We start from the raw sequence: 19,819 nt of genomic DNA on the forward strand, positions 1-19,819 counted from the left end.
AAAGGTACAGGTGTTGGAATTATTTAGTTGTCCCTGCTCCTCTTTGATAGTTTCCCAGCAGCGTGTCCAAACAAATGACAAACATTTGGTTCTCACTCCAGCCTTTGCGCTGTAGTTTAGGGCAGTGGTTCTCAATCCTGGTCCTCGGGACCCCCTGCCCTACATGTTTTAGACGTTTCCCTCCTCAAACACACCCGATTCAAATTAATGGCTCGTTATCAGGCCCATTTATTTGAATCAGGTGTGTTGGACCAGGAAAATATATCTAAAACATGCAGGGCAGGGGGTCCCGAGGACCAGGGTTGAGAACCACTGGTTGAGGGCAACAGGGTTCTGGCCGGCTCTGACCGTTTATGTCCCCGCAGGTGATCTTCTACCTGGGCCATTACATCTTTCAGAAAAAGCTGTACGACCAGAAGCAGCAGCACATTGTCAACTTAGGCGGTGATCCTCTGGGGGCCATGCTAGGGATCGACATGTTCTCTGTGAAGGAGCCACTGTAAGGAACACACATTGCTCTCACACTAACACACAGACGTACACACACACACGCACACGTTTCAAGGGATTTCCATGGAGAGGAAGCAGTTGCCTAATGCCCTAATGGAAGTGTGTGTTTATTTTGAAATGTGTGTAGACCACGTGGCAGACAGCTAGCATCAGTGTTGTAACCCCAGGTGTGTGTGTCCAAGACGTTTCCTCTCCAGGCTGAGCAAAAAACTTGTTCCTGTGTTAAACCCAGGTAAGCAGTATAGGATGAGATTCACTGGAATGCAGTGCCAGAGATGCCCATCTCAGAAAGTGTATCGCGCAGGGTCTGGTGGTTGACCGTGTCGAATGCTGCAGATAGGTACAGCAAAATGGTCACGGATGACCTTGAAGCAGCTCTGGCAGACTGGAGGGAATATCGACTGACAGGAGGTGGGGCGATGAGAAAGGATGAGGTCAGAGATCTCGGACAGAGGAGAGAAAGAGTTTAGACATGTAGTTGGGTCAGTCCTAGAGGAGGGAGTGTGAGTAGGAAAGATTGGTTCAGGGAACTGACTGCTAACATCAACTACTTTCTTCTCAACAAAGGAGGGGAATCCACCGGTCATTGGAGAGGAAGGGGGCCAGGTTCGGCCAAAGAGGAAGAGGAGGAAGGGTGCGTCCACGGCACCACTGTGAGTCCTGACCTTTTAACCCCAGAACCTTGCATCCATGGATACATGTTGACACCTCGGTACACAGTTTGTAAGTCACTTTGGTGAATGTGTTTTATGTATAGAAAGTCTGCATATCAGTGTGTGGGTGTGGGTGTGTGTCTGCAGGCCGACCTACCCGCCAGCTTACTGGACCCTTGCTTCATGTGTCAGAGCCGTCCCAAGAACGGATGCATCGTGCACGGGGCAACCATCCACCTCATTTCCTGCTATTGATGCGCTCGCAAGCTGCAGAGGGGCAACAAGCAGTGTCCAGTCTGCAGGGAGCCCATGGAGGCTGTGCTGCTCCTGATTGTCTCGTAGTGCCATGTTAGTGTTGAATAAATATAAATATATGAACCTTGTCCTATTTGTATGTTACTTCTTGTACATCACTTATCTTGTGTGTTACTTACCTGCGTTGGCGTTCATAGTTTCAGGACATCCCAACAGGTAACAACGATGACAAGGGCTCCTGGTCCTTATTTAAATGTGGTTCCTGTGGATTTTCTTCTGCATTCCAACCTAGAGAACCAAAGATTAGATTAGATTCAACTTTATTGTCCTTACACAAGTACAGGTACAAGGCAACGAATTAAGCAATAAGCCCCAAGAGGCCGTGGTTTACGCTGATTTTGGAACAGGTAAGGGGAGTGCAGAAAACCCCCTTACCTGTTCTAAAATCAGTGTAAAACACGGACTTGCTGGGCTTATTGCTTTTCTAAAACTGTTACTACAAATATTTGATATGGTTTCATCAATAAAAACAATTAGAAACAAAATAGTTTAATAATAAACCGTCATTTTAGGTCTAACCAGAAGTAAGTGCAGGATATATAGTGTAGTGCAATAAAGTATGGACAGGAGCGATCCTTAAAAAAGTGTCAAAGTGCAGTGGAAAGTGAAACGCCTGCCGGAGGGCAGTGGAGAAAACAGTGTGTTGGCTGGGTGAGAGGAGTCCTGGAGGATGCCGCGAGCTCAATGCGTTTCCTCTGGATGTGCTCGGGGTTTGGCGTTTGGGGGGTTCAAAAACGTCATGCCGTCACTCTGCCAAGTCACATTAGGGGCTGACATCATTAGGATTCACTTCCACAACACACACCACCTATGACGCCACAGTCATTGCCTCCACGGCAAACTACAACACACATAGCTAACAACACCACACACACACACTCCCATACCACACTGTAATACAAACAGTCAGAATGCTCTCTATAGTGCATCTGTAAAAGTTAGTGAGGATGACTGAGTCCATGCCAAACTTCTTCAGTCTCCTCAGGAAGAAGAGACGCTTACGGGCCACTTTGACCACCTCGTCCGTGTGAACAGACCAGGTGGGGTCATTGCTGATGTTCACCTCGAGGACCTTGAAGCAGCTGACCTTCTCCACTTCCGATCCATTGATGAGTAGGGGTGCATGTTCCTCCTCCTGCCGCCTCCTATAGTCCACAATCATCTCCTTGTCCTTGCTGGAGTTTTCAGGTCCAAGTGGGAACCCACGGAATCCCTGTGGGATGCAGAAACTGGCAGATAACTTTTCCGTGCAACAATGTCTCAGGAAAACTTTCACATAGCTTCCAGGATTGTCCGCTTTGATAACCACTCTTGTTGTTCTTGCCCTGCTTCTTCCTTGTTCCTCCAGCCATCTTCCCTGGCTGCTTGCCGCTCCCTGGTGAAAGCTGGCTGCTGCCCGATGGTGGATGGCTGCTCCTAGGCCCAGCCTGGTAGCTAGCTGCTTCCAGCTCGCTGGTGTTACCTGTTGGTGGGTAGCTAGCTGCCTGGTGGTGGCTGGCCTAGTGGCTAGCTACTTCTGCTACCTCTCCAAGCAAACACTCAGTCCACCTGCTCTCCGTCAAACACTTCCCGAATGGTTGACCTCTGACCTCCACATGACATGAATGAGTCTGTGTCCCAAATTACCAAACGCACTGTCCCAAATTACCAAACAAGTGGCTGGAAGCTCTGAAAGAAGAAATGCAGGGGGCTCAGAAAAGCATAGAGAACTCAGCATTACTACTGAAAAACACAGTGAGGGTATTGAATGAAACTCATGGAAAAGTAGCAGACTACAACGACTTAAAAGGAGAAAATAACACTCTCCGTACAAAAATACAACTCCTGAACCAAGATCTCTCACACATCACAGCTGCCTGTGAGACAATGAATGACACAATCCAGTCCATAGATGATCAGAACAGCACAGCCCCAGGCAGATGGGAGAATGATGAACCCTGGTACGGCTTCTCTCCTGAGTGGATACGCTGGTGTCGGAGGGAGATTGCCACGTTGCCATGGCCTTTGCCTGGCCGAGGTGCCCAACTGGGGGACAAACACCACAAAACGCATACCCACGGAAAGCTGGAGGCCTGCTGAATGCAGGGAGATCGCCCGCGTGTGACTGTCAGACTCGTAGCCCGCACTAGGGCTTCACCAGAGGCCAAAGGCCACACCTTTGACCTCATGCATGCAGACTGTCGTAGTGGCTTTTTTTGTCCACAAGGTGGAGCAAAGTCTCGAAACCCTGTAACGTCCGTGCACTGTGAAGTTTGGTCATCTTTTATGGTGAAGGAACTCAGGTAGGTATTATTATTGACATTCATGTTTCATTGTTTATTAGGTCTGTATTAGTAAAGTTGCTATGGATTGCTAAAGTCACTTTGGGTTAAAGCGTCTGTCAAATCAATAAATATAAATGTGTTCCACTGGCATTCTGTTAGTTTCTTCCCATTTCTTCTCAGGACAGCATTGGGTTGGACGGTTTCTCTGTGGACTGGACATTTCTACAAAATTCAGGTGTTGACGTACCAATTGGACTGGAATCACACACTGGGGATTTGATCAACCCTGGTGGGCCTGCCTATGGTGAGGGTGTCTAGTGTTTCGAAGGCCGAAAAACCCGATGATCTTGGGTATACTACTGATGATGTGATTCCACAATTTAGATTCACATTTGGATTTAGTTATGACTTCTACTTGACTGACAGACGCTGTGACAGCTGTATTTATTTTAGCAATGGGTGGTGTTAAAGTCTTGAGACAAGGGTATATCATCCAGAGGGATGTTATTGCAGATGGGCTCCTATTTGCTAAAAAGGTCATGGTTGACAACAAGAAAGCACAACAGTTGAAGAGGACTTGGACACTGGATGAAGACTGATGGGATCCTATTTAATAAAAAAGTCAGGTTTGACAACAAGAAAAACAACAGTTGAAGAAGACTTGGACACTGGATGAAGACTGATGGGATCCTATTTAATAAAAAGGTCAGGTTTGACAACAAGAAAGCACAACAGTTGAAGAGGACTTGGATGAAGACTGATGGGATCTTATTTAATAGAAAGGTCAGGTTTGACAACAATAATTGAAGAAGACTTGGACACAGGATGTTGGAAGAGGACTTGAACACAGGATATTGGATGAAGACTGTGATCCCTCTCAACCCCTCCCCTAAACCCCCCCACACTCCCTTCTCACTCCCCCCCACTCCTTTCCCCTACCCCGCCACCGCCACCCCCCCCTTTTTACCCTCTCCTCCCATCCTGGGAACTTCCCCTTGGATGGTAGGTAGAGGCTGACTACGAACTACGGGGTACGAACACCCCCCTTTTTGTGGTCGTCACCCCTGAGTTCTTGATAGTCTATAGTCCTAGGATCGGCCCTTGTCCTGCGTTCGGGGTTTTATTTCATAACTTTGTCACCTGATGAGCTCTTAGGGGAGCGAAACTACAGTCGTGGCCGGTTAGGACCTCACATATCCCTGTTTAATGTTGTGGCATGGGCCTGCAGGAGGCACCGCCCGGGGAGTGGAGTTCTGCGTTTTTGACTACAAACTTGTTTTGGTTCCGAGGAGCCCCCTCTCTCGCTCTGCCTACCACACACTCTCAAACTCTCCTCTCACTCACACACACACACATTTCCACATCCACACGCACCCTGTCTCTTTCTCCCATCTCACAGGCCCTGTCCTTCCTGTACTCATGTACACCTGCGGTACTCGTCTTCAGAGCACCCCCATTTTAATTTCACGGCACTCGTGTGTCCCGTCCACTAACCCGCTCTCTCCCCAGGTGCACATAGGGTGCAGATGTCCTCTACTCTTCAAACACGCCCTGGTTTTGGTATAGGCTATTCTCTTTTTTCCAGGCAGGCCTTTCTTAGACTTTCAGATTAGGTTAGCTTTCGGGTATGGCACGCACTCACACACATGTGCATCCATTCACTTACGACCGTGCCACTACTCTTCAAGAGGACCCTGTTTGGACTTCGCAGAATTACCGTTGCCTGGGGGCTGGACCGCGGGGGACTTGGTCCTCCATATAGCCTGTGATCCTGTCATCTCTGATGATTGAGCTGTCATAGCTCCTTCGGTGATGTACTTGGAAAGCACATCATCTGGCCCTTACACGGCAACGGGGGGGTCTTTGACTCCCTCCGGCCGTAGACCCAGGCTACGGTCCAGCCCACCCTACCACTTCTTTTTAAAGCAGCCCTGATATGGCTACGGTTGATCTTCACCTGGCCTCAGGCTCGGGCCACGGTCCTGCCGGCTCAGCTGCTTTACTAGTCGCTCCTCCCCGACCGGACTCTCCCACCCCGGGGGTGTGACAGAAGTGACAGACGGAAACGGGACACCTTTGACTCCGCGCAATCGGCGCTTCGCGCCTTCACTCTTCACTCGGATATAGCATGTACTACGGCTACCGGTCACCTCTGCTACCCATGGGTGAACCTTGACACCAGAGCTCTCCTCCTCGGGGGTTACCTTTCTTGTGGGGACAGAAGACTTAAGAGCATGCTCCTGCTTAGACCTGGTGGTCCGTACACGTCCGTTAGTGGATACGGGGGTGGGTTATCCATGTACCCGTCGGTTGCTCACGTCCTCTAAGTGCTTAGGCATTTACCTACCAGTCAACGGAGCTGCAGGGCTCAGTGGGACGCCCGCACCTGAAGCTGCCGGAAAGTCTGTGGCGGACTGCGCTGGAGAAACCAGCGTCAGCACCGGCGAAATGATGTTGAGGGGGGACAGACGGAGGAGCTGGGAGAAACGTTGGAGCGGAGCGGTCCGAGGAGGGGCCAGCGATACTGACGGGGCCGGCGGCAACAGGGGGCCCGGCGGTTGGGCGTACGGCGGAGAGGGGGTCAGGAGGCCGAGGCGGGTGGAGCCGGCTATGAAGGACTGCATCCGGTTCGTTTGGAACGACCCCTCTGCGACGAGGCTGGTGAGGGACGATTTTACGAGGATCATAATTTGGGGGATGTTGAAGCTCACCCCGGCGGAGGTCTTGTGCCTCCAGGGTAATGTACCCAAGAGGGGGCACGACCTCACCCTGAGGTCGGGGCCGCTAGCGGCATCTGTCCTGGCCAGGTGCAGGGCTCTGGGGCAACAGAGGACCCCAAACAGAATGTCCACGGTTTTAGGTACAGTGATCCACCCGGATCAAACCTGCGCCATCCCGGGAAGTTAGATCACCGACAGCCTCGTACTGATTAGAGATGCCATCTGTCTTGCGAGAGACAGAAACATTCGTTTAGCAGTACTGAATTTAGATTTTAAAAAAGCTTTTGATCAGGTCTCGCACCAGTACCTGTTTCAGGTACTGCACAAAATGGGCTATCCGGACAGGTTTATAGCGTGGGTGGGCCTGTTGTATAGGGGTATACACAGTAGAGTTATAGTTAATGGGAAACTCACAAACGCAGTTAATGTCCACTGCGGCGTCCGTCAGGGTTGTCCGTTATCTCCCCTTCTCTTTGTCTCCTGCATCGAACCCTTGACGCAGGTGTTGAGAAGGGACCAACGGATCACTGGGCTGGGAGTCCCGGTGAGCGGGGGACTCTCAGCCACATGCGTTTTATATATGGACGACGTCAATGTTTTATGCACCGACCGACCTTCCATCGACAGGACTCTGGACAGGACTAACTGGTTCGGATTGGCGTCAGGGGCCAACTGAACCAACTGAACAGAAACAAGACAGAGGCCCAGTTTCACGGCCCCTGGCGCACACAGGACTTGACAGGACTGCCACTCACCACACAAACAGACTTGAGGGTTCTAGGGGTTAAATTTGACCGGTTAGGGCTAGGCAGCGGGAACTGGGGTGGTCTACTGGGGAAGACTAGGCAACGACTGGCTTTCTGGGGACTACGTGACTTGACCATCGAAGGACGTATTTTAATCATAAAAACTGATCTATCCCTGTTTTTATTGGTTTCAGCTGTTTTTATTCCCCCAAGAAGAGTGCTTTTAGCCTTGGACCGTTTGGTCTTTTACTTCGTTTGGAAGTCCAAGTGGGAAAGGCTGAAAAGAGAGGTCATGAAGCACAGCCTTTTTAATGGGGGGAGGGGCCTCCCCAATTTTGCTTTATTCCTGACAAGCAAGGACACAAAGACGGGCCTGCTGGTGAGATTATGGATGGGCGGGTACCTGCGAGCACTGAGGCTCCTCCCCATCGACCTGAGAGTGCCGGTGGCCTTCGAACTCCCACCGGCCTACTCGGTTTTAAAGAAGTTTTTGAAAGATTTTAATCTTGAACAGCAGACAGAGCGAGTTTTAACTAACCACCGTTTTATTCTCTCTGTTGTGCAGGAGGGGGAGCCTGTGAGTCCAGGGCGCGGGCTCGCGCTGGGCGAGCCCAGTACGGTTTGGCGCAATGTGGCCCATCCTGCTCTGCTGAACCGACACTGCGACCTCAACTGGATGGTGGCCCATGAGATCCTCCCGGTCAGAGCCGTCATGCACTCCCGGGGCATGGGACCAACACCGAGGTTCCCACGGCCGACTTGTGGCGGAGACGAGACCGCGCGGCACCTGCTCTGGCAGTGCAGTGGATCCAAGCGGGGCCCCTGATAACCCCGAGCCTGCCGGCAGGGGAGGTCCTGACAGCACAGCTGGTGCTCTACGGGGTGAGTCAGAGACCCATACCATCGGGACAATTCCGCCAGCTCTGGCTCACCCTGACATGCTTTAAGGAGCCACTTTGGATCTCCAGAAACCTGCTGGTAGGGAAGCGCGTGGAGACGGCCACCCAGGCAGTGGCGATACTGGCTACAGTGACCCTAGGGTGGTACGTCCCACGCGCCATTCGGAATGGGCCCCCACCCACGTGAAATGGTCCGGGCGGCCGCGGCCTGACTGCACCGGAATGGCTGCCTAGGTCGAGGATCTCCGCTGGGTCCCAGAGGAAGAACGGAGCGGTGGCCGGTTCGGTGGAGCGGGAGGAATCGGCCCCGTTCATGGACTCCGAGCTCCCCTTTCATTGCACAACGGAGACTTTTTAAACTTTTATACACATTTCTTAACCCTGTATTGATGTGACACTTTTATGGCTTTTATCACACTGTGTGTTAGAGTATTGTTTTGTTTTAAGAATTGCCTTTTAACATACATACTTTTACATTTGACTCAGCACATGGGTTTTTTACAAAAATGAATGCCTTTTAAAGTGTTTTATGACATGCTAATTGAAAATGCTAATGCACATTTTTTTTGTGTTTTTAACGCTCTGTCTTGCTGCAAATGATCAATAAATTCTTTCAAAAAAAAATAATCTGTTCTTATCAGTTTAATATCTGATATGTCCTCCATGCGAGGACAACATATTAAACAGATTTTTGCAACAGGGAGTCGGAACAGGGGCTCGCTCCGTCTGCTCCGCGCATCGCCCCGGTATTGCAGCGCCTCCGGGAAGGGTGCACTCTTTCTAAGCGTGTCAAAGGGAAAAACGAAGGAGGGGACAAGTGAGAGAGTGAAAATTGGCGAGGATATAACCTGGCTTGTCCAGAAGAGGAGATGGCTGATTCAGAGGTGGAAGTTGGTGGCCTAGAGGAGGAGGTGAAAGGCCCAGAGGAGGGAGGTTGTCTAGCTGGTCCTGAGGAGATGCTGCCTAGTACAGTGGAGGGAGGTTGTCTACCTGGCCCTGAGAAGGTGTATGGTCCAGTGGATAGAAGATAAGCTAGCTAGAAGCTAGCTGTTCCAGTGGAGGTGGTGTTTGGTGGAAGTCGTCCGGTTAGTCCAGATGAGGTAGATGGTCCAGTGGATGGAGGATGTTGTGGTGTTTGGTGGAGGTTGTCCGGTTGGTCCAGATGAGGTAGATGGTCCAGTAGATGGAGGATGTCTTGCTGTTCCAGTGAAGGTGGTGTTTGGTGGAGTGGGGGGGGGTCGTCGGTTGGTCCAGATGAGGTAGATGGTCCAGTGGACGGATGTGGCCTGGCTGGCCCAGAGGAGGGTCCAGCAGAGCAGGCTTTAGCTGGCCTTTTTGTTTTCCTGGCCTGGTTAACTAGTTGGTTTGCTACCGGTGTTGAACGCATCCTTATGGCCTCACCCATCTTGATCTTTTTCAGTGCCTGTTCACTTGCCTTCTTTTTCTGTAGGTGGAGTTGGTAATTTTGATATGAAGATAGGCAGGAACGCCTCAAAGGCTGGTCTATCAACATTGTTGAGGCCGTCCAGTTCCTGGCCTTCATGGTTGATTTTATACTGGTGAGGCTCTCATATGTTTCCACATTCATCCTGCACCTGTCAGCCTCTAGGATGTCATCCATTAAATTAAATGATCCCTCCACCAGGGGGCCTGTGAAAATTGATAGAAGTGCTTTCACAAGCTTAATCAGGGTTGGGTACCTCACACCTCTTTTAGTATTTTTCAAAAATGCCACCCTACTCCACCAGTCCACATCCACTCTGCTGTCCTCTTCAACATAGATATTGCCCAGAAGTACCAGGTCATCATCTATTTGGTAAGCCTGAACCTCCTCCTCCAGTTGGCCGAGCGCTTCAGGCCGAATAATATTGGGCAAGGCCTTTCCTAAGGTCATGAAAGCTCCACATACAGAGTCACATTGAATAAGAGATGGAGTCAGAGCAGAGAGTGAGGTGATTATGTTGTTGTCAAGGGGAAGATTTTTGAGGAGGAACTCTGCTGACTTCATGTAGCCTTCTCTAAGAGAGTCTTACAAATTCCCAACCCATATTTTCTTTTCCACACAGGCCTTTTTCATGGCGGAGTAGCCAAACCTTCCAACACAAAGTCTTTTGTTTGAAAGCTGTAAATCTGAGGTCTTGATCCTGAGGATCTCCTTAATGCTCAGGGGGATAGCTCCTGGCTTCATAAATTTGCTCAACAGCTCTCTCACAAGGGCCACCATTTCGACATGCAACAAGTGCACCAAGGGTTTCTCATGTTGCAGTTTTTTTTAGAAACACTTGAAATGTTGGAAGGACACCTGCAAACATAAAAAAAAAATATTTAGAAATGTTTTCCAGATGATTAAAACTCAAAACAAGATAACAGTAACTACACAATGCTATGGGAAAATCTCTTAAAGTTGGTTACTGTTGTTGAAAAAGAGACCTGACTGTTCCATTTGTCCCTTGTCTTAAATAGCAAGGCATGTCATCAGGCAGAAATGGACCATAACCACTGTTAATAACTAAAAAAAGAAATAACATTTATATCAACTAGCCATGAGTTTTCCTGCTCATAGAAGATACCTCTGAACAAGTCAACCATGACCATCAGTCTTTCAAACTCTGAAGAGCACAGAGATCCGTGCCTTCCGGTTCTGGTCAACCTGTATCCTGGATGCTGTAGCCTGTTCTTGTCGCAGAACTTCTATTCTGGCCTTTTCCTCAACTGTGACCTTGTGTCTTTCAATGACTTGGTTAAGTAACTTTCTGTAGCAGCACACACACACAAACACAGGCGTGTGCCCACACACAGCATACATACACACACAACACACATATAAGAACATTGTTTCAATGCTGTTTTGCTCCCGCCTATATAAAACCTAACCACTCAAATATATGTATTAAAAGGCTGCATTACATACAGCATTATGGGCCACAAACAATGCACTTACTACAGATTAACAGAGGCAGTAGGCCTTCAATTAAAAAATACTTCACATAAATTGGTATAAATTGCATGATTTGTATTACCTGTATTTATGTTATTCGCCTTGATCCAGCACATGGTAGTAATGTACCACTAGTACATCCAGGAGCTCATTCACCCTGTTGCATACCTCCAGCATCTGCAGAAATCTGCTACTGATAGGCCTGATTAAGCTCTTTGGTGGAAGATAAAGTAATCTCTGAAATTCTGAAAAGATCTCCTTTTGTTCGGGTGACTTCTCAATGTCATAATAAATATCAGAGCAGAAATCTTCAACCTCTGAGCTGAAAGGGCTCATGAGGGCCATGGCAGCATTGGACACCAAATGGACAGTGTCTCCAGATATGTCCAGGAGGTGCGGGTTCTCCTGCCTCAATTGTGTCTCCAGTCCAGTCTTCTTTCCCCTCATGACTGCACAGTCGTCCAGAAGAATACTGGTGACCTGCTGCATCCCCAAACCATAAGACATGCAGGACATCTTTTAATTCAAGTATCAGTGCTGAGGCATTGGCTATATTGACGTTCCTGCTGGCCAGGTGTTGCGTTTTGACTTTGTTCTCTTCATCATCAAAAAAACAAACAAGGACATTGACGACTTTGTCCATGTTGTTGTTGGTGGCTTCGTCAACATTTAATGAAAACATGCTGTTTTTTAGTTTTTCTGAAATGCGTCTTTTGAACTCCGGTGTTATGCCGTGTGTGTTGAAATAACTGGCATGCTGATTTGATATTGACAGTTCCGCCAACGCAATTTTGTCTTCCGCTATTTTTTGCAATAAACTAACCAGGGGTTGGGCGAGCCTGAAAGACAAATCGTGCTCTGCAATGAACGCGCACACGCGTATCTTCAGGTCACACACACGGTCAGTTATTGATGCCGGTACATCAGCCGTGGGATAGTTGTGCTCCTTTCATATCATTGGCAGACGAACTCAAACTCCAAAGTGATGTTGATGATTTCGAGACATATTTTTTATTATTATTATTTATTTTTTTATAAGATTTTTTTTCGCAGCGAAACGCCACACGCCAGAAATCCGGCAGGGTGCCGGAATACTTTAATCCCTGTAATTGTTGTCAGTGTTTTTTCCGTGCTGCCAGTTGCCAGGCCTAGCAAGCCAGGTAATTGGTGGCAGGTGTGTCTTGTTAGCGTGAGTGTTTGTCCCAGTAGTTTTCCGTTTAGTGTATTCTTTTAGTGTTGTCTTGTAGTCTTGTTTATTGTCTAAATGTATTTGTGGTTAATTTCTTTTGGCCGGTCTTTTCAGTTGCATTTTCTTTGTTGATTTGGTTTTTGGTTGGGTGTTTGTTGTCCAGTCCAGTGTTTGTTACCCTCCATTGTTTTGTTAGTGTGACCCCTCCCCCACCCCCCCTTCCCCTACCCTCCCCCCATACCAGTGTTTGTCTTCCCCTACCCCCTTGTGTTGGTGTCCCCCCCCCCCCCCCCGTCACCTTGTAGTGTCACTCCCACTCCCTTGTTTAATTGTTGAGTGTTGTTGTGCCTCAAAATGTCGGCCGCACGCGCCGGCATGAAGAGGCACAACAGTGTCCGTTTTCTGTTCAAGGTGATGGATGGCGTGAAACTGGAGATGTCCAGATTGGACGAGACGGTTAACCCGGAGGATGTTTCTTTGTGGCTGAGTAGGTACTGCAAAGTAACCGGGCCACCGGCGAAAGTGATGGATTAGGATGGCATCTGGAATGGGGCGTGCAGAGTACCCATTCAGCAGCCCCCTGATCCAACAGGGTCTGAAGGACTGAGGCAGTTACCCTCCCTCATTGTGTTGGGGGAGAACAGGGGCTTTGTACACTATCAGGGACAGCCTCAATTGTGAAGGAAGTGTAGGAAGCACGGTCACCTCGCGGAGGCATGCCAGGAGGTGGTTTGTGGAAAGTGTAAGGAGATTGGGCATGTCTTCGCGGAGTGCCCGAATGGGAGAGCCTGCAACTTGTGTGGCGGGCTCTTCCACCTGTTCAGAGACTGTCCTCAGTCCTTCGCAAACAGGCTCAAGGCGGACAGGTCGCCTGTGGAGCCTGTGGTGGAGGAGCCGGGGGCGGAAAAGGAAGGCCGGGGGAAGGAGGGGGCAGCCCCGGCCTTAACCCCTGTTTTAAGGCCCCTGATCCAGGAGGTGGAGGTGACGGAGGCGGGAGTGGGAGCGGAGGAGGGAGAGAGCAGCAAGGAGGTTAGACGACCGGGGGAGCCGAGTCCCGCCTCCTCCTCCTCTTCCACCTCTACCTCTTCTCCCAGCACCAGCGATGGGGATTTTATCCAGTGCGGACAGAACCTGATGGGTAAACGGCCCAGAGACCTGTCCTCTGACATCGATCCTGTCGTGACGGGGAGGCCTGAAGTGAGCTCTAGGGAGTCCGATTTCTCCACTAGAGTATTTTCTTCGAACTCTCCTAACCAGATAGGTTTTTAGGTGTGAATCTCTCCTCTACCCCCAAGGAGAGTAAAGGCCTCCCCAAAGGAAAGAAAAAAAAGAAATGAAGAGCGAAGAGGTGAGTATCCCCATTTTATCATGATTGTGTTTTATCAGTTCTATGCCTTGTTTTTAGGGGACTGCGACGCCACTTGCTGCACAGCACTGGCGACGGCCCTATCCAGAAGACAGGTGATGACAGCCCGGGACGGCCTCTGGATAGGGCCCCACCTCAGGACCCTGGAGCTGACCCAGAAGGACCTGAGGACGCCAGTGCTTTTCAAGTCTTCCCCTTGTTTATGGTTTTTAAGATGTTTTTAAGGAGGCTTGAATTTGTTGTTTTAACCGGTTTGACCCACAGTTGCTCTGTTTCCTCTCTCGTGCAGGCATGGGGGGAGGCCGCTCGGACCCTTCCTACTCCGCAGGGCGGGTGCCGGACCCTCCCTTGGACGGTGGCCCATGAGATCCTCCCGGCCAGAGTTGTCAAGCACTCTCGGGGCACGTCGACTACATCTAGGCGCCCATGGTCGACTCTGGGCGGAGAGGACATTGTGAGGTGGCCTGCCCGGGGAGTGCAGTGCCGTCCGGGACCTGTGTTTCCAAGTGGGGCCCCTGGAATCCCGTGCCTGCCGGCGGGGAGGTCCAGGTGGGTCGGAGTCGATCCGCCAGCTCTGGTCCACCCACCGCAATGCTGAAAAAGATTCTTTGGACCTCCAGAAACCGGCCGGCAGGGAGGCGCGTGGAGACGGCCACCCCGGTAGCGGCGGTACTGGTTGCAGGGACCCGAGGGTGGCCCGTCCCACGCCTCATTCTGAGGGGGCCCCCACACACGCGAAATGGTCCGGACGGCAGCGGCTTGGCTGAGCTGGAACAATTGCCAAGGTCGAAGATCTCCGCTGGGCCCTTGATGGGGGGGAGGGTTGCGGGCCCCCCCGGTGGAGGGGGGAGTGGATCGCCCGGGCGGGCTCGCCTGGTTCCTGTGCGGGAGAGGAGCGGAACTTTTAAGCACACACACAGGCACATAAAAACACTGCATGTGTTGGTCTAAGACACTTGAAAATGTTTCTCCTTTTAAAATGTCTTAATTTGCTAAAAATGTACAATGTTTATTTCTTTTATGGCTTTTTAAACACTGTTGTATGCACACAAGATTCATTTTTTAGGCAATTTTAACACGTAAATAATGCAGTGCTTTTATTTAAGATACACCAGTGTTTTCTTATTTTCCACAATTGTTTTGCCAGTTTGGTACATTTTAAAAAGTAATGTTATTTCTTTTAAGCAAAGAAATTAGGAGGATGTTTTTAGGGTCTTGTTGCTTGTAATTTGTCAACAGTTATGTAACAATAAAAGTTTCAAAAAAAAAATTTGTTCTTATCAGTCTGGCGCTCCGTCCGTCCAACCATCCAATCCCTCTAGCAGCCTGGCCTGCTTCTCGGGGTACCAGCAACGTTAGGTGCCAAGACACCCAACGCTCTGAAAAAGGGGCAAGTCCCCGTCTGACGTCGGGGCCGAAGCCCCCAGGCAGGCGACCACTCCGACCCGCCTCTGTCACCGGATCCAGAAACCGGCGATCCGGTATCGAGGGGGAGGGTCAATGTCTGTCCAATCAAGGACAGACACTCACTTGATCTTAGACAAAAGGCCAAGAAGCGATCAGACACAGAAGGTATTTTATAAACAGTAGAAACCTTTTATGGAGAGTTGTTTGGGGAAAAATACATTTTAAAAGAACGAACAAAAGAGGTTTTTAGAAAAAAACTGTCAACCAAGATGGAGCACTAGAAAAAGATTTTAGCATGGAGGAATTGAATACGTGTTTTTATGGTTTAAAGAGGAGGAAGTCTCCAGGGGCAGATGGCCTGCCACTGGAGATTTATCTCACCTTTTGGGACCTTTAAGCACACAACCTCCTGACTGTTTTTAAAGACCTAGAGGACCTCAACAGACTTCCAGACAGCTTTAGAGTAGGGATAGTCACATTACTACACAAAAAAGACGACAGGACTGAACTGGAGACCCATCACCCTTTTAAACTTTGATTTGAAACTTTTTAGCAAACCTTTAGCCAACAGAATGTCTACGGTTTTACAGTCAGTGATCAACCCGGATCAAACCTGCGCCATCCCAGGAAGGAAGATCACCGACAGCATAGCACCGATTAGAGACGCCATCTGTCTTGCGAGGGACAGAAATATTTGTTTAGCAGTCCTAAATTTAGATTTTGAAAAAACCTTCGATCGGGTCTCGCACTAGTACCTATTTCAGGTACTGCAAAAAAATGGGCTACCCGGACAGGTTTATAGCGTGGGTGGGGCTGTTGTATACACAGCAGAATCCTTGTTAACGGGTACCTTACAAAGGCAGTTAATGTCCACTGCGGCGTCCGTCAGGGTTGTCCGTAATCTCCCCTTCTCTTTGTCTCCTGCATCGAACCCCTGGGGCAGGTCTTGAGAAGGGACCAACGGATCACGGGGCTGGGAGTCCCGGGGAGCGGGAGACTCTCAGCCAAATGTGTTTTTTACATGGACGACGTGAACATTTTATGCACCGACCGACCCTCCATCGACAGGATTCTGGACAGGACTGACTGGTTCGGACTGGCGTCAGGGGCCAAACTGAACAGAGACAAGACAGAGGCCCAGTTTCACGGCCCCTGGCGCACACAGGACTTGACAGGACTGCCACTCACAACGCAAATAGACTTAAGGGTTCTAGGGGTAAGATTTGACCGGTTAGGGCTAGGCAGTGGGAACTGGGAGGGACTAATTGGGAAGACTAGACAACAACTGGCCTACTGGGGACTACGCGACTTGACAATTGAAGGACGTATTTTAATCATCAAGAGCGTGATTTTACCCCTGTTTTTTCTTGTATCAGCCATCTTCCTGCCTCCTAGAAGAGTGCTTTTACTCCTCGATCGCATGGTTTTGTATTTTTTATGGAAATCTAAGTGGGAGAGGCTGAGGAGAGAGGTGGTGAAAAGGAGTGTTTTAAAAGGGGGGAGGGGCCTCCCAAACTTTGTGGTGTTCTTGTCCAGCAGGTACACCACACTCCACGTGGGCCTGGCCAACCGAGACACAAAGACGGGCCTGTTGGTGAGGTTTTGGCTGGGGGGGTACCTACGGACCCTGAGGCTCCTCCCCATCGACCTGAGGGTCCCAGCGGCTTTTAACCTGCCACCAGCGTGCAAGGTTTTAAAAAGGTTTTTGAGCCCTCCACAGTTTGGCGCAATGTGGCCCATCCTGCTCTGCTGAACCGGCACCGCAACCTCAACTGGATGGTGGCCCATGAGATCCTCCCGGTCAGAGCCGTCATGCACTCCCGGGGCATGGGACTAACATCGAGGTGCCCACGGCCGACTTGTGGTGGAGACGAGACCGGGCGGCCCTGCTCTGGGAGTGCAGGGCCGCCCGGGACCTGTGGATCCAAGCGGGGCCCCTGATAACCCCGAGCCTGCCGGCAGGGGAGGTCCTGACAGCACAGCTGGTGCTTTACGGGGTGAGTCAGAGACCCATACCATCGGGACAATTCCGCCAGCTCTGGCTCACCCAGACATCCTATAAGGAGCCACTTTGGACCTCCAGAAACCTGCTGGTGGGGAAGCGCGTGGAGACGGCCACCCAGGCAGCGGCGATACTGGCTATGGGGACCCTGGGGTGGAATGTCCCACGCGCCATTCGGAAGGGGCCCCCACCCACGTGAAGTGGTCCGGGCGGCCGCGGCCTGACTGCGCTGGAATGGCTGCCGTGGTCGAGGATCTCCGCTGGGCCCCAGAAGAAGAACAGAGCGGTGACCGGTTCGGTGGAGCGGGAGGAATCGGCCCCGTTTATGGACTCCAGACTCCCCCTTCATTGCACAACAGAGAATTTTAAAACCCCACACATTTCTTAACCTGTCTTAACCTGGCATTGAGGAAACACTTTTATGGCTTTTATCACACTGTGTTTTAAAGTATAGTTTTGTTTTAAATATTGTCTTTTGACACACATACTTTTACAATTGATCCAACACATGTTTTTTACCCAAATTTATGTCTTTTAAAGTGTTTAAAGCCATACAAATTGAAGATAATATTTGAAATGTGTTTTTAACGCCCTGTCTTGCTGCAAAGGATCAATAAAAATCCTTCAAAATTCATCTGTTCTTATCAGTTTAATATCTGATATGTCCATTGGACATATCCATTGGAGGACAACATATTAAACGTATTTTTGCAACAGGGAGTCGGAACAGGGGCTCGCTCCGGGAAGGGTACACTCTTTCTAAGCGTGTGAAAGGGAAAAACGAGGGAGGGAGGGAACGAGTGAGTGAGAGGGAGTGAGTGAAGTTTGGGCGGGGGGAGAGGGGTTTAGGTTAGGGTGAGGTCGCTCCAGAAAGGGTTAGGGTGGTGGAAAAAAACGGGTTTGTCCGCGGAGCTCTGTCGGCCGGTGGCATTTTCCCGCCCTTTTAGATAAAAAAATAAAATAAATAACAAACAAAGGAAACGGAGGTGAGTGAGTGAGGGCGACTGAGTGAGAGCTGGCATGGCAAAAGTGTGTGGCAAGACAAGCAACCAAGCGGGCGGGGCCAAGCCCCTTGCCGCCGCTGCGGACGGGCGAGTCAGGGCCAACGGAGTGGTTAGTGCTAGGGTTAAGTGTGGCATTGATAACGAAGAAACACCCTGTGGGACCCCGACGGGACCACAGTACTGGTGAGACCCCACTTAGGCACGCGCACCTGAAACCTCACTCACTCCGTCCCCCTGAAATGAATGAGCAAGAGTCTGTTCTATAGGCTCCACCTTCACCACTGCCAGTGGTTTTGATCAATAGGAGTAGGAGCAACAACCCACAGGGTCATAGTTGTCCGAAGACTTGACTACTACCTATTGACAAAGAAGGTCTCCAGGGACCTTTTTCTTCTTTCTAAATTCTCTGTGGTGATGGGAGGTAACTCAGTAACACATCTCGTGATAATGAACAATGGGGCTTACCAGTATAACCATTCTTCAGGGGTGATATACTGTTGTCCGAAGACTCTACCGCTAACCATTGTTGAGGACATCCATCCAATAAAATATGAGTCTGCTCTATAGGCGCCTCCTCTTCTCTTCAGGGATGGCAAGAACATCTCCTGAAAACGTAATTCAATTGAAACCGTTCTCAGACTCCGAATCACCATAAAGGTCAAGACCAACATAATCCAGAAGCCCAGAGCCAGCAGTCTCACAGTGAAATCATGTAGCACAAGCACAACCCCACTCAAACAATAAACAATAATACAACCCAGACCACCAAAGCCCGCAAAGTGGTTGAGGTCACATCCGATATTCCCCAGCACCAACGATGCAGACCGTAATGCTTGATCAATGCCATGACAGATGACCGCCGGCTAGCATGACACCAGGATCACATCTTATATACCCGATGCCCACGGCCACTCCCCATTAGTCTTCATCCAACATCCTGTGTACAAGTCTTCTTCCAATATCCTGCGTCCAAGTCTTCTTCAACTGTTGTTTCCTTGTTGTCAAACCTGACCTTTTTGAGCAAATAGGAGCCCATGCTAAAATAAATACAGCTGTCACAGCGTCTGTCAGTCAAGTAGAAGTGAGAAATAAATCAAAATGTGAATCTAAATTGTGGAATCACATCATCAGTAGTATACCTAGGATCATTGGGCGTTTCGGCCTAACCCACCATAGGCAGGCCCACCAGGGTTGATCAAATCCCCAGTGTGTGATTCCAGTCCGATTGGTAAATCAACAACAGCATTTTGTGAAAAAGTCCGGTCCACAGAAAAACTGTCCAACACAATGTAGTCCTGAGAAAAAATTGAGAGAACTAACAGAATGCCCAGACTCCTTAACTCAATGCGACTTTACAATAAAATAGCGACTTGAGTACTAAAAAGCAATTTACCAATAAAAACCTATTAAACAATAAAACAATGTCAACTAGAGAGGGTACAATTTCCGGAGAAATTGTGGGGTGTGCTTGCTTGCGTCAGTTGCAGGTGGGTCCGTTTTCCCATCTAGTGATATTTTCAAGCATTTAGCCAACTCATATTGCATAATTCATTAAGAACACCCTTTGAAACAAAAGAACCTTGAAACAAGCTACTGTAACAACGTTGTCACTGGCAGTATTTCAGATGGAATTGCGATTAAAATAGTACCGTCTGCTAACTGAAAATAAGCCCTCCAAAACGTAAATAAGTTCTATATTAATTTAGGGGGACATGGCTAATTCAAAAGCAGTTTGCTAGAGGCAAGCTAGCTGCTGTTGCTATCCACACTTCACTCATTGTTTGAAAGCGCCGGAAATGAGAACGT

General features: G+C 49.5%; 1 long non-coding RNA gene and 2 pseudogenes across 1 annotated transcript; all 3 read left to right on the top strand.

Annotated features, from left to right (window-relative positions):
- Positions 1-413: 413 nt before the first annotated feature.
- LOC124462290 lies at positions 414-1,400 on the top strand. The gene is made up of 3 exons (XR_006955427.1): positions 414-499; positions 1,078-1,163; positions 1,311-1,400. It is a non-coding gene; the product is annotated as an uncharacterized LOC124462290 (long non-coding RNA).
- Positions 1,401-8,710: 7,310 nt separating this feature from the next.
- On the top strand, positions 8,711-8,887 carry LOC124462301 (annotated as a pseudogene).
- A 3,701-nt stretch (positions 8,888-12,588) lies between these two features.
- Positions 12,589-17,208, top strand: LOC124462299 (annotated as a pseudogene).
- Positions 17,209-19,819: the final 2,611 nt, after the last annotated feature.

The sequence above is a fragment of the Hypomesus transpacificus genome, unplaced genomic scaffold (assembly GCF_021917145.1).
Source record: "Hypomesus transpacificus isolate Combined female unplaced genomic scaffold, fHypTra1 scaffold_211, whole genome shotgun sequence".
In the NCBI taxonomy this organism is placed as follows: domain Eukaryota; kingdom Metazoa; phylum Chordata; class Actinopteri; order Osmeriformes; family Osmeridae; genus Hypomesus; species Hypomesus transpacificus.